The sequence below is a fragment of the Bombina bombina genome, chromosome 8 (genome assembly GCF_027579735.1).
Source record: "Bombina bombina isolate aBomBom1 chromosome 8, aBomBom1.pri, whole genome shotgun sequence".
NCBI classification, from domain to species: Eukaryota; Metazoa; Chordata; class Amphibia; order Anura; family Bombinatoridae; genus Bombina; species Bombina bombina.
The window spans coordinates 76393025-76407583 of record NC_069506.1 but is presented as its reverse complement, the minus strand read 5'-3'; the positions used below and the strand labels follow the sequence as shown (position 1 = coordinate 76407583).

At 36.0% G+C, this 14559-nt stretch overlaps 1 protein-coding gene across 1 annotated transcript in view; it reads left to right on the top strand.

Annotated features, from left to right (window-relative positions):
- The first annotated feature begins 333 nt into the window (after positions 1-333).
- Positions 334-14559, top strand: part of CCDC27 (coiled-coil domain containing 27) — a 91400-nt gene continuing 77174 nt past the window's right edge. The window contains exon 1 of the mRNA XM_053690955.1: positions 334-429. The gene's annotated coding sequence lies outside the window, so the exon portion shown is untranslated. The remainder of the gene's footprint in view (positions 430-14559) is intronic.

Below are 14559 nucleotides of genomic sequence, written 5' to 3'. Positions count from 1 at the left end.
TCCCCATCCTTGAAAGTGAATGTTATAAATACACCTATCAATTAAGTCTTTTCCTGAATTACAGTGTAATTTATAAATAAGGAGTTGGCCACAGTAAAACTTTAGCAGTTGCTTTATACAATGCTTAGTTCCACCAGAGGCAACAATCAGTCTCTAAGCAACAAATATCCACAGACCAATCCATGCTTCGCCCTGACATTCTTTGTGTGAAAGAATGAGCAGCGTATCACTGTATAGATAAATAGTCAACAGCATATGGTCACTGTGCACGTAACTGGACGAGATCTGGCAAGAGTTTTAGTACACGCTACTCAGTCTGGCTATGGAATCCCTATTCTATCCTCAGAGAGAAGGCTGACTTTAGACAAATTATCTGATGCTGAGAAATACAATTCAAATTTGACCCTTCACCAAAATACTACATACAAGGTAAGACCAATTGCCAAACTGTTTTGTGGAATACTGGTGTTTCATTTTGTGTGAGTGGGGTATTCACAAGAAAAATGCCAATATATATATACAGTATATATATATATATATATATATATATATATATATATATATATATATATATATATATACACACACACAATATATACAATATATATATATATATATATATATATATACACACACACACAATATATATATATATATATATATATATATATATATATATATATATATATATATATATATATATATATATATATATTCAGTATTGTTATTATTGAACACTTTCTTCTAGCAACACATAAAACTTGTTCCATTCCAGAGCCAGGAGTTTGCAGCTCCTGATTAGCTCACAGTGCCCTGCTCATTAGCGGTAATACATTGTGGCTCCTGGGTGCAAACGTGTTTAACCAATTTGCTACTATTGAACACATACTTAGCAATTATACATAAATATTATGTAGGAAATGAGTTACTATTTTAGTTTAACAGTATATATTAGTGATGTTTACAGAATGTGAACAAATAAACATGCTTAATTACCTAGCTGCATGGAACTGTTTTTTATTTGTGTGTGTGTGTGTGTGTGTGTGTGTGAAACATTAGTGATGTTTATTGCTCAGTTGTGCTGAGGGCCACATAAAAAGGCTTTGGAGTTCCGGAGGTGGCCGTAGGTTGGACAATGCTGCACAAGAACGTACCTTTTTAAACTATCACTGATCTACAGAGTGAATATGTATCTGATTTAATTAATTTATAAGTGTAAAATCAAACCAAACAGATTTGCATTAAAGAAAAATCCTAATATGTAATCTACTGTAGACTGCTTATGTAGTACGTGATAGTTGTGAGGAAATATGTAGACTGTATATATCAGATCTAAGGTAAATAATTTAGTAACTGTAATTGCTTTATTCCTATATTAATTTAAAAGACTTGAATCCTTACAATTCCCCCAAAAATATGTTTTATTAACAGATAAAAAGAGTAGGTCTATACTATTATTTTAAAACGAATGCTGAATATGGCTACCTCTAGCGGCATTCAGATCTTTTCACAGCTGGATTTCTTCTTGTGAAAATGCAACACACAAAGAAGAACACAAGAAGAAATCTGGGCCGATGGTAGCCATATTTGGCATTCGTTTTAAAGGGACACTGAACCCAAATGTTTTCTTTCGTTATTCAGATAGAGCATGCAATTTTAAGCAACTTTCTAATTTACTAATATTATCAAATTTTCTTTATTCTCTTGGTATGTTTATTTGAAAAAGCAAGAATGTAAGTTTAGATGCCGGCCCATTTTTTGTGAATAACCTGGGTTGTCCTTGCTGATTGGACAGCACTAATAAACAAGTGCTGTCCATAGTTCTAAACCAAAAAAATGCTGGCTCCTTAGCTTAGATGCCTTCTTTTTCAAATAAAGATAGCAAGAGAATGAAGAAAAAATGATACTAGAAGTAAATTAGAAAGTTGCTTAAAATTGCATGCTCTATCTGAATCATGAATGAAAATATTTGGGTTCAGTGCCCCTTTAAAATAAAAGTGATGAATGCACACCTAGTCAACATTAAGGGGTAGATTGATTAATGGTAGAGCGGACATGATTTGCTGTAGCGAATCATGTACGCTCAACCTCGCTAAATGCGGCATTTAACACTGCACAAGCATGTCTGGTGAAATGCTTATGCAATGCCGCCACCTGCTAACTGGCAGGCCAATCGGCTACTAGCAGGGGCCGTCAATCATCCCGATCGTATCGGGATGATTTCCTTTTAGGTGGCGGAGATGTTAAGAAGCAGCGTTCTTATGGATCTGAAACGATAGGGCATTGATGCAGCATCCGCTGCTTAAAGGGACATGAAACTCAACATTTTTCTTTCATGATTCAGATAGAGAATACAATTTTAAACAACTTTCTAATTCACTTCTATTATCTAATCTCTTTCATTCTCTTGGTGTCATTTGTTGAAGGAGCAGCAATGCACTAATGGTTTTTAACTGAACACATGGGTGAGCCAATCACAATCAATATATATATGCAGCCACCAATCAACAGCTAGAACCTAGGTTCTCGAGGATAACAAGAGAAGGAAGCAAATTAAATAATAGAAGTAAATTGGAAAGTTGTTTAAAACTGTATTCTCTATCTGAATCATGAAAGAAAATTTTTGGGTTTCATGTCCCTTTAATAAGTTGACTACTAAATTTCTACTTAAAATTCTAAAGGGATATTCTACTTTAGAAATAAAATGTTCTATTTAAAAAAAAATATATACATTTCTTCACTGTATGAAGTCATGATCATGAATCTAGTAAGACGCCTGTGCTGCTCTAATTTGTATACGTTCTGTGACTAAACTATATGTACATATGCCACTCTTGACTGGCTCACTGACTAAGGGCTAGATTTATTAAAGCTGAGGCGGACAGGGGCGCGTATAAGCGCCCCTGTATGCCTCAGCTCGCCTGTGGCGGGGCGAATTTACCCGCAGGTAATCACCATTGCACACGAGCACAATTTTGCGCTCGCGTGCAATCGAGCCCTCTGCCCGTGCACAGCCAATCATGCACGGGCAGGAGCTGTCAATCTCCTTGGTCGGACTAGATCGCAGAGATTGAATTTCGCCACCTTAGAGGTGGCGAAGAGGTTACGGAAGCGGCTGTCTGGTGACCGCTGCTTGTTAAATTACGGCGAGCAAGTTCTTGTGAGAACTTGCAGCCGTAGGGCTTTGATAAATCGAGCCCTATATCTTTATGCTCGAAGGCAATGTTTTAGTGTGGGCAACTTTGTAGTTTAACGCACATGGGCATATTCATATAACAGACTTAAAGGCACAGTAAACTTTGACAATTTTATCACTGAATTAAAATCAGTGTAGAGAAAATAGCATGTATATGAAGGAAAAAGTTTAAAGGGACACTCAAATCAAAATACTCTTTTATGATTCAGATAGAGCAGCAGTTTTAAGACCCTTTCCAATTTAATTCCATTATCAAATTTTGCACAGTCTTTTTATATTCACACTTTCTGGGGAACAAGATCCTACTGAGCATGTGCACAAGCTCACAGGGTATACGTATACTCATCTGTGATTGGCTGATGTATATCACATGATACAGGGGCCCGGAAAATGGGAGAAAAAAATAAATTTGTCAGAAAAAAATCGACTGCTTATTTGAAATTCAGAGTAGGCGTTAAAGGCCCATTAAACCCAAAAATTTTCTTTCACGATTCAGATAGAGAATACAATTTTAAACAACATTCCAATTTACTTCTATTATCTAATTTGCTGCAATCTTTAGATATCCTTTGTTAAAGAAATAGCAATGCACATTGGTGAGCCAATCACATGAGGCATCTATGTGCAGCTAGATATGCTTTTCAGGAAAGAATATCAAGAGAATGAAGCAAATTAGATAATTGAAGTAAATTAGAAATTTGTTTAAAATGGTATTCTCTATCTAAATCACGAAAGAAAAAAATTGGGTTTAATTTCCCTTTAAATTATTGTCTTTTTATTATGCACTTTTAATTATGAAGTTTTACTGTATTGAATGGTCCTTTAACTAGGCTATATTTAGTTATAAACTGACTCCCTCCATTGTTGCTTAAAGGGACATTCCAGTCAAAATTCAAATGCAGATAAATGAATTATATATTTGAATAGAAACATATTTACAATATAAAAATATTGGCAAAAATGCTTTTAGTAAAAGTTATCACTGTTTTAGTGTTAGCATTTTTCTCTGCATGTGCATGTGATGCATATCTAGATATTCTCAGTGCACCAGCATTTTAAATACTGCAGCTGCTCAGAGAGACAGCAGGGCTTGTATTATGTCAGCAATGATGCAAATTGAGTCATTACCAGATGATACAAGCACCTGAGGCTCGTGGAGCAAGTGCTGTGTTTAAAATGCTGGTGCACAGAGCATATTTAAGTACATTATTGAAACAGCTATAATTTTTACTAGAAGCATTTTTGTTAAAGGGACAGTCTACTCCAGATTTTTTATTGTTTAAAAATATAGATAATCCCTTTATTACTCATTCCCTAGTTTTGCACAACCAACACAGTAATATTAATATACTTTTTACCTCTGTGATTACCTTGTATCTAAGCCTCTGCAGACTGCTCCCTTATTTCAGTTCTTCTGACAGACTTGGATTTTTAGCCAGTCAGTGCCCTCTCATAAGTAACTCCACAGGCATGAACACAATGTTATCTGTATGGCACACATGAACTAACGCCATCTAGCTGTGAAAAACTGTCAAATGCATTGAGATAAGAGGTGGCCTTCAACGACTTAGAAAACAGCATATGAGCCTATAAAGGTTTAGCTTTAAACTAAGAAATACTAAGAAAACAAAGCAAATTTGAGCCGTCGCAAATTGTCCCAGTCAGGTGCTGACAACGGCTCCCTTTAAGGCTTTTATTTTTTATTTTTAAATAAACTTACAGCAGGTGGTAACAGCATTTACTTTAGGTATAATATTCTTTCACAGTTTTTAGTTGCTTGCTTCATTGCAGGTGTGAATTGGGCCAAATTGAAAAAACAAACAGACATGTATCCATTGTACAGTATTCTGTACAGTGCAGTATTATGTAGGAAGACGTTAAATTGACACATTGCTATAAGTGCTAGTTTAAATATTCCCATAATGCCACTGTTCATATCCCTTAGAGAGACGTACACATGCATCTCTATAGTGTTGGAATACAAGAGCTTAATTATGCGCATGTCACATATTAGCGTCACTAAACACTATTAAAAGGTACTTCCACCTGTGAAGTAATCAATAAACCCCCAATATCGCCACTTTTTTTTTTTTTAATAGACTAATAAGGAAAATAATGTTTTTTGTTGCTTTCATCAGATAACTGTTTTGTACTTAAAGGGACATTATACACTAGATTTTTCTTTGCATAAATGTTTTGTAGATGATTTATTTATATAGCCTATACAGGTTTTTTTTTTTTAAATGTATAGTTTTGCTTATTTTGAAATAACATTGCAATGATTTTCAGACCTAACCAAGCCCCATAGTTTTAGGACAATACTCATGTATACCTACTCCAGCTTTCTCCTGTTTGTGTAAAGAGTCTTTTCATGTGCCGAGGAAGGGAGGGGAGAGTGTCTGCTTTTTTTGCACTTGCAGTGGGTGTTCCAGCTAATCTTTTTAACAGCGCTAAACTGGAATCTTCTAAGTAAGTTTTTAAACAGTTTTATACTGGATTTTTAGATCAGTACCTGTGCATCTTATGATTTATAGTAGTGTCTATTACATGCAGTTAAATGAAACTTGGTGTATACTGTCCCTAAGGGGAATTATTGACACGCCCATTTTCTGATTGTGATCACTGGAAAAAACTAACTTATCATCTAACGTTCAAAAATTGTTATCTGAAAACAAAACATGCACAAAGTTTTGATCAACCCCTGATTTGTAAAAGATCTTCCACACAAAATAAATGTTGTAAATGTATTTAACCCCTTAATGACAGTGACTTATTTTGTGCATCGCCTGCTGCAAGGGGCTTTCAGGGCTGTAACAGCTATTATACCCCTAGAAGTGCAACAGACAGTGCTCTTGTTAAAGGGTTAAAACTCCCAAAATTGCACATTGTGCTAACAAAGTGAAAATTAGTAATAAACCCCTTGAAAACCTGGTGAGTATGTTATCTTATTTCCCTTGACCATTTGAGGGTTGTAAATTTGTTAGAGCATAGCAATCACATGTTACAAGGTAAGGCACGTTACAGCATACATAGAAAACAACATTTTAATTCCAAGCACTCAAGGGATCAGGAAACAATTTTCTGAGGTATTTTAAATAAAACTCTTTCTATTTTGCTCCGAGATGTGTAACAGTTACATAAATCCATCTTACATATGACAGTAAACATCTATTTAACAGTTAGGTCTTGTAACACCAAAGTCTAAGCATGAGGGAATTTGGTCCCTCTCCTTCAACTCCATTTCCTTAGTTTCATCTAGAGGGGTGCTTTAGTCTTTTTTTTCCGTTTAATCAATATTACCTTCGCAGATTGATTTGCAGCATAGCTATTTGTTATCTCTAGCTTGGTACAAGAATCCTTTGACTCCCCCTCATAGGTTATCCTCTTTGTGATGTCTCAAAGATTAATCATGGAACATCTTATATCAATAATAAAAATTACATAATATATATAAAAAAAAAAATATAACCAAACAATTTTATAAACCATCAAGTCAACAATAATTCATGGTCATACTCTGTCTAGGTAAATCTGGCTCTTTATCTACCATAGGTTTCGACTGGCGATAGAGAGAGGTGTCTAGGTAAATCTGGCTCTTTATATACCATAGGCTTCGACTGGCGAGAGAGAGAGGTCAAGGTGCTTGGGGTCTGAATTCCTCTTCCAAGGGTAGTCCCATTTTGTCTTGTGTCTGCCTACTTATGTCTTTGTCTTTCAGATGGCATGTCTGAGGTTCATATATTACCCTTTGTTATACAATAAAACCAAGTGTTCTGGAACTGACTTCTGTCTCCCTGAGTCCATGCTATGATTTCTGACATCTTTTAAATATCTTGTATCTTGTCTAGTACTTCCTGCCAGGCAGGAGAACCCGTTTTCCAGTGTCTGGCGATGCAGACCCTAGTGGCCGTGCATAGGATTTTAATAAATCTATTTATTCTTGAGTTATATTTAGTGGATTCCTGATTTAGTAATGCGTTATTTATGGAGAGGGAATATAGTTCATTAAACAGTTTGCATAGGAGTTCATTAAGTTGGTCCCAAATATGTCTTATTTTAGCGCATTCCCACCACATGTGGATATAAGTGCCCACTTCCCCACACCCTCTGTAACAATAGATTGTGCTGTCTTTAGCAAAGTGGGATGATCTTATGGGAGTAAGATACCACCTAAAGATGGTCTTAATACTGTTTTCTCTAAGGTCTGCACTGAGTAATCCTTTACAAGAATCAAATAGAAGCTGATTCCAATCATCTATCTGAAGGACCAACTGTGTGTCTGTTTCTCATTTTGAGAGGAAGGTTGCCTTGATAGTATTTTTGTGGTCCTGGATTGTAAGATATATTTTGGATATAGTGCCTTTACCCCTAATGGGGGATCTACAGATTTCCTCCAGTATAGTGTATGTATGTTGTGATTGGGTCACAACATATCTGTTGATAGCCAATGAAATCTGTAGATAGAGATACCAGTGTAGTTTATGTGGTTGAATTTTTTCTTTAAGGTGGTTGTATGTAATCAGGAGTCCCCCCTTAATGAAGTCTGCTACTCTGTATAACCCTTTATTTGACCATTTGCCTATTATTCTACGAGTCTCAGCTGGCATAAGAGTTCTAATCGGTTTGATCCATGTATTGGTAGGGATCAGATTTAGTTGTTTACCTAAGGAGTCCCACATTGCCAAGGTATCTAAGGTTATTTGTGATCTATATGTGTTGTGGTTAGATCTATCTCTCTGATTCCATATCAAGTCGTCTATGGTACTGTGTCCCATCAGATCAGATTATAATCTTGTCCAGACTATATTTTGAGATATTTTGTGGAAGAGTGCGGTCTGAGCTCTCCTGGCCGCCCGGTAATAATCCAATAAATTTGGCAGTCCCACCCCCCCCCCTAATTGCCTGTGTAGATTCAAAACTTGAGAAGCTATTCTCGCCTTCCTATCCCCTCTTATAAAAGTGATAAGATCTTTTTGCAACTTCTGCAATTCTATCAAAGGTATTTTATTAGGGAGGGCTCTGAAAAAATATAATATTCTAGGGAGTACGTTCATCTCAGAGGTATTTTAAACACAACAAAAAAAAGAAAAATATATTTATTTTTCTTGCTTTTGTTGTGTTTAAAATACCTCCGAAAATTGTTTCTACGTTTGCACAAACTAGATGCATAGTGTTATGATCAGCAAAGCATTACCCCTCTAAGGGAATAGTTGTCCGCTTCGCAAGCGTGGAGATAGCACCATCCACCTTAGGAATGGTCCCCCAAATAAATAATAAATAAATAATAAATGTTTTATTTTCATTAATAAAATAATATACAGAGCCTTGAATGATGCACTTAGTTAGTTTTGTAGTGATTAGGTATGGTTATAATATTAGTAGCAAAACATTATTTTTTTGTTTTTAATATCCTTATCAGGAAGCCAGAGCTATCAAGTTATACAATGAGATAATGTGACAAACTATTTGAGGTCTGTTCCCCAGATTCGAGATTATGAATAAGTAAAATCACCCCATGAATGATAAATCAGATTGTTCAAATCTTGACCACAGAGATTTACATATGAAAAGCATTAAAATGTTATTGAAATAGATAAACCTTACAAAATGTTGATTTCATACAATGCATCAATTGTAATATTAGTTTATTTTCTAAAAATCAGACACTTTGAAAATGTAAAGTAGATGTAGGTGGCTCTACCATTAGGCCAAATAGATGATTGACTTAGGCCTCACTTAAACAGGGGCCTTGCAGTGTGTCTCTATCTTCATATGGGGATTTTTATGTGCGACAGGTGCATGGCAAGTCGTTTCGTAAAAAAAACCCAATGTAGGCTAGTTAACATAGGAGTACAGAAAGTGCCTGTGAGTTCTGTCCCTGACTTTCTGCCGGTTACTACTATTTACCTGGGGACTACATGTTCCAAAATGCAGTGCTGCAAAAGGAGAGTTGTGGCTAAGGGGTTATATTGTGCACCCTCCTATCCTGCATGTCTAAATACCACCCCTGTTGTCTCCTTAGTGTCTCAAAACATGAGTACCATGCAGGGCAATTACGGTGCACCATGTGAATCGCACATAGCGAGTAGACATATGTAGGTGTGATTAAAAGGAGGAGAGTAGAGATTATTGTGATCAATTAAAGAATTTAAGGATGTGAGAGTTAGCCACGCACTGCTTAAAGAAAAGCAGGGCACATGGGATACCCTGTAATGCTGATAATGATTAAAAAGAAAATCTGCCAGGTCTGCTATGACCTTCCTTTACTAGCTACATTCTCTTTCTGTACTACCCCCTTCTCGCTCTCATTTTTTCTCCTCGCTCTATCAATTTGTCCTCTATTTTTGTTCCCCTTTTCCCTTTTTCTCCTTTTCTCTCGCCCCCTCCCTTCTCTCTCTTTCTATTCACGATCTCTGTCTTTCTCTTTACTTTCTCTCCACGCCCTCCTTCCTTCTCTTCAATCTCTCTTTTCATGCGCTACCTTCTTTTTCTCTATTCTATAAAAACTCTCTCCCCTCTCTTTTCTGTTTTCTCCACACTCTCTCACCTTCCCTCTCTTCAGTCTCCTCTCTCCTCCTCCCTTCTCACTCTTTCTATTCACTATCTCTCTGTCTCCCTCTTTACTCTCTTTCTCCCCATGCCTTCCTTCCTTTTCTTCAATCTCTCTATTCATGCTCTCTCTTATTTTACTTTCTTTATTATTCGTTAAACACTTTCTCCCCTCTCTTTTCTGTTTTTCTCCACACTCCCATCTTCCCATTCTCTTTCTCCATTCTTCTTTCTTTTCTCACTCTCTCCTCTATACTTCCTCTTCTCCTCTAGCTTCTTTCATAGTCTCTCCCATCTCTCCCTACCCTCTTCTTCTCTAGTTATTCTCTTTTGTCTCTGCCTCTCTACTGTCCTCTCCTCTTTCTGTCTTTGTACACTATCTTTTCATTCTCTCCTCCTTTATTTCTCGCTCTCTACTTCCTCCTTCTCTCTTTTTTCTGTTACTTCTCTCTTTTTTATTTCCCTCTTCACGTTCTCTCCACTCTCCAAATCTCACTTCCCTTTCTCTCTTCTTCTCTCTTTCTCTTTACTCTCTTCTTTCTCTCTCTCCTCTATTAACATTTGCCTCTATTTCCTTTTTCCTCTTTCTGTCCATTTTCTCTCTCTCTCTTCTCTCTATATCTTTCACTATTCTTTTTCCTCTCTCTTCATTCTCCTTCTTTCTCCAATCTACCTCAACTCTTGCTGTCTCCTTTCTTTCCCCTCTCTACTCACTCTTCATTTTCTCTCTTTCTACCTTTTTTTGCTCTACTCTTTCAGTAAAATCCAGAGCAATTCATATTCAGATTTATTTGGTTCATTTGTGCATTTTGTTTCGTGTCCAGGGGCCTCATATTTGAGCCTTGCCTAAAACCTCACTAACTCAAGCGCAAGCTCTAAAAATAGATATCAAAAGTACAAAAAATATTATCATTTTAATATCTAATGACACATCAGTTGCACTATATTTTCAACATCCACAATGAGACTTTGCAACTTTTGATTCCTTTTTTAAAAAATGTTAAGAATTATTAACAGAATTACCAATAAATGTTAAAACTAAAAAGTTTATGAACTAGTAAGAAACATTTACATTTGAATCATCTAATGCTCAAAAATAGTGAATAGTTACAAGAATGTGTTAAAAACCATTTTCCGCTAATACTAATATATAAATAAATATAATAAAGAATGTAACTGTATCTATAGCAGATTTCTTTGTGTGGCTATGCATAGGAAGTTGGCAGGTCTGGGAAGTTCACTGCCAAATACCCATGTGAAATCTATTGGAGCTTTTTTAACCTTTGAACTTTTTTACAACTTTATAACAAATAGGTCTCCTTTGTATTGAAAAACACTCAATGAATGATTTTCAGTGGATAACAAAGGATTAAAGGGATAGTAAACATCTTGTAATTACCAGATATTCCTGTTGTGTTGCTATAGAACAACATATCAGCCAAGTATTAACATTTTCAAAACAAATTAACATTGTTTTTAATGCAATTAGTTTTCAATAATCAAACGCCATCCACCATTTGCCTTATTTGCAGGAGCCAATCAGAGGCGAGATTACATATGTGGCGCAGGCTTCAGTGTAACTGCTGAAACCTGTGTCGCCTGTCATTTCACCTCGCATATTGTGGGGAATCACACATATGGAGCTGGCAGTTCATAAAGTGACATAAGTCGGATAAACTAGCGATGTCCAGAAATGTGCATAAATACAAATTTCTGGAGTCACCAGTGACTTACGGCATGTTAGAAACTGCCGGCGCCTAAGAAAAAAAAAAGTTAAATCTCGCTCAAAAATCAAACACTTGAAAGAAGATGTCGGCCGCTTGGAAGAAGACTTCACCGCCTGGAACAGGACCTTTTCCGCCGGACTTCAGGAACCTTGAGCACCTATTTGGGAGTTGCGCTGAATATGTGATACCAATTTGCGACGCGGCTCTATATTAGCTTACGGGAGTAAAAATTGCGTGTGACGGGTGAAATATACGCACCGCATTTATATGCGGCGCCATATATGTAATACCAAAACCGCCTAAAAACCGGCCTCGCCGGCTTTTGCAGGTGACGCCGCATATGTAATCTTGCCCCAGGGTTTTAGTCCACAGACAACAAGGTTAGCCACTTTCATAAAGTAAGAATAAAATGTATTGTTTTGCTGTTGTTATCTGATAAAAGCAATAAGGGGAAGATACGTAGCATCTTGAAAAGTCAGCAGGGTGCATTTCAAGTTCTGAGAATTAGAAGTTGCTTGATTTTAAGAGCTAAATTACATGAAAAGGGGGGAAGTGAATAATGGAATTATATTGCAAAGTGTTTAATTACACATAACTAAACATTTTATATAAACAACTCAAGGGGTTTACTGTCCCTTTAAACTGCATTTTAAAAGCAAACAACATTTAAAGAAGACATAACATTGTAAAAATAAAATGTTCTAATGAATTTTATTATTGCACTGTTACATGCTTATAATTATGGGGTTGCTAAAAATCCTTTAGAAAAGCTTATAAAATTATTTATCAATAAAGTTATTTGTAGACAAATCATCAGAAGATCCTTTCTAATGTATTGTAATCTACCCCATATGCAAAGCAATTAAGCACATAGTTAAAGCCAGCTAAAGAGCAGCAGTGCAGGGACCTAACTGAATACATCTTGTGGGCCCTGTGAACATTGCTATTCCTGAGTCTTCCTAGATATGTTTTTCAACAAAGGATACCAAAAGAAAACCAAGTAATTCTGATAATACAAGTACATTCAAATGTCTTTTAAAATGGCATTCTCATTGCTGACTCATGAAAGTTTAATTTTCTTTTGTGATTCAGAAAGCAAACATTTAAAAAAAAAAAAAGTTTTTAATTTACTTCTACTATCAAATTTGTTTTGTTCCCATGGTATTCTGTGTTGAAGAGATACCTAGGTAGGCATCTGGATCACTACATGGTAGGAAATACTGCTCTTGCAAATAAATAACATTCTCCTAAGCTCACTTCCCAGCTTTTCAACAAACGATACCAATGGAACAAAGAAAAATTGATAATAGAAGTTAATTCGAAAAATGTTTAAAATCACATTCTCTATCTGAATCATGAAAGTAAAAATTTGGGTTTATGACCCTTTAAGATTTTGCTTTGTTATTGTGAGTTCTATGCACCATACAAATGTGATTGTTACTTTCACATTACAGTGTTACAACTACCTTTGTTGACATAAATGTCTCAGTTACAGGTTGAGCTTGGTATTGGTTCAGGTTTATTTGTTTATTTGTTAGCTGCCTCCATGACAGCCTTATTACCTTATCTCAGATCTCTAAGATGCAATACAAGTAAATAAAGGTGACTTTTCTGGCAAATGGGGAATGGTGTTATCTATTTACTTTAACATACAGTAGTTTATATGATATGACTCCTAGAGGCCTATTTATCAAAGGTCTGACGGACCTGATCCGACAGTGTGAATCAGGTCCGACAGACCTCGCTGAATGCAGAGAGCAATATGCTCTCCGTATTCAGCATTGCACCAGCAGCTCTTGTGAGCTGCTGGTGTAACGCCAACCCTGCAGATTTGCGGCCAATCTGCCGCCAGCAGGGGGGTGTCAATCAACCCGATCGTACTAGATCGGGTTGAATTGTGGCGATCTATGTCCGCTTGCTCAGAGCAGGCAGACAGGGTTATGGGGCAGCGGTCTTTAGACCGCTGCTTCATAACTGCTGTTTCTGGCGAGCCTGCAGGCTTAAAGGGACAGTCTACACCAGAATTTTTATTGTTTAAAAGATAGATAATCCCTTTATTACCCATTCCCCAGTTTTGCATAACCAACACAGTTATATTAATATACTTTTAACCTCTGTGATTATCTTGTATCTAAGCCTCTGCAGACTGCCCCTTTTTTCAGTTCTTTTGACAGACTTGCAGTCTAGCCAATCAGTGCCTGCTCCCAGATTACTTCACGTGCACGAGCACAGTGTTATCTATATGAAATATGTGAACTAACACCCTCTAGTGGTGAAAAACTGATAAAATGCAATCTGAAAGAGGTGGGCTTCAAGGTCTAAGAAATTAGCATATGAACCTCCTAGGTTAAGCTTTCAACTAAGAATACCAAGAGAACAAAGCAAAATTGGTGATAAAAGTAAATTGGAAAATTGTTTAAAATTGCAAGCTCTATCTGAATCATGAAAGTTTATTTTGGCCTAGACTCTCCCTTTAAGAAATGTGATATACTGCTGTCCTGGGCAGGAGGGAATACTGCACACCTAAAAAAACGTTTCTTCCCAAGGAAACATTTAAAAAAATTAAAAGATTGATATAAGTGGCGCAAACTAAATGTCGATTCCCAGTTTATAAAAGTGTATGTGAGAACTTTTAATTAATTTAAAACTAATATAGTTCCTAGTAAAAATATCAAGGTCTAAGGTTGTTGACACAAATATAATAGATGTGTGATAGTTCAATAACAGGTTAAAAATAAATACATAGTTAGTGCTAGCTTATGATGATACAATATAAATGCAAATGACAAAATGATTCGAATAAGTTTAAAAAGACATTTATTTTATACAAGTTATGATTTATACCTATATATTATTAAAATAAAATAAATGACACCGGTGTCAGACTTACTAATAATCTATAAAAAAAAAGCTTCCCTAAAAAGATAGTAATAACAATATTAAATCAAATAGACTTGAATAAGTCAGAGCATGGCCTAAAATATAGTGCCTTATAATAGGATGCCTAAGTGGATGTTGCTATAGTTCAATTCCCTATATAGTAGCAAAGTGTAACTCTCTATCCTATTGTATCAATAGGCGTATTAG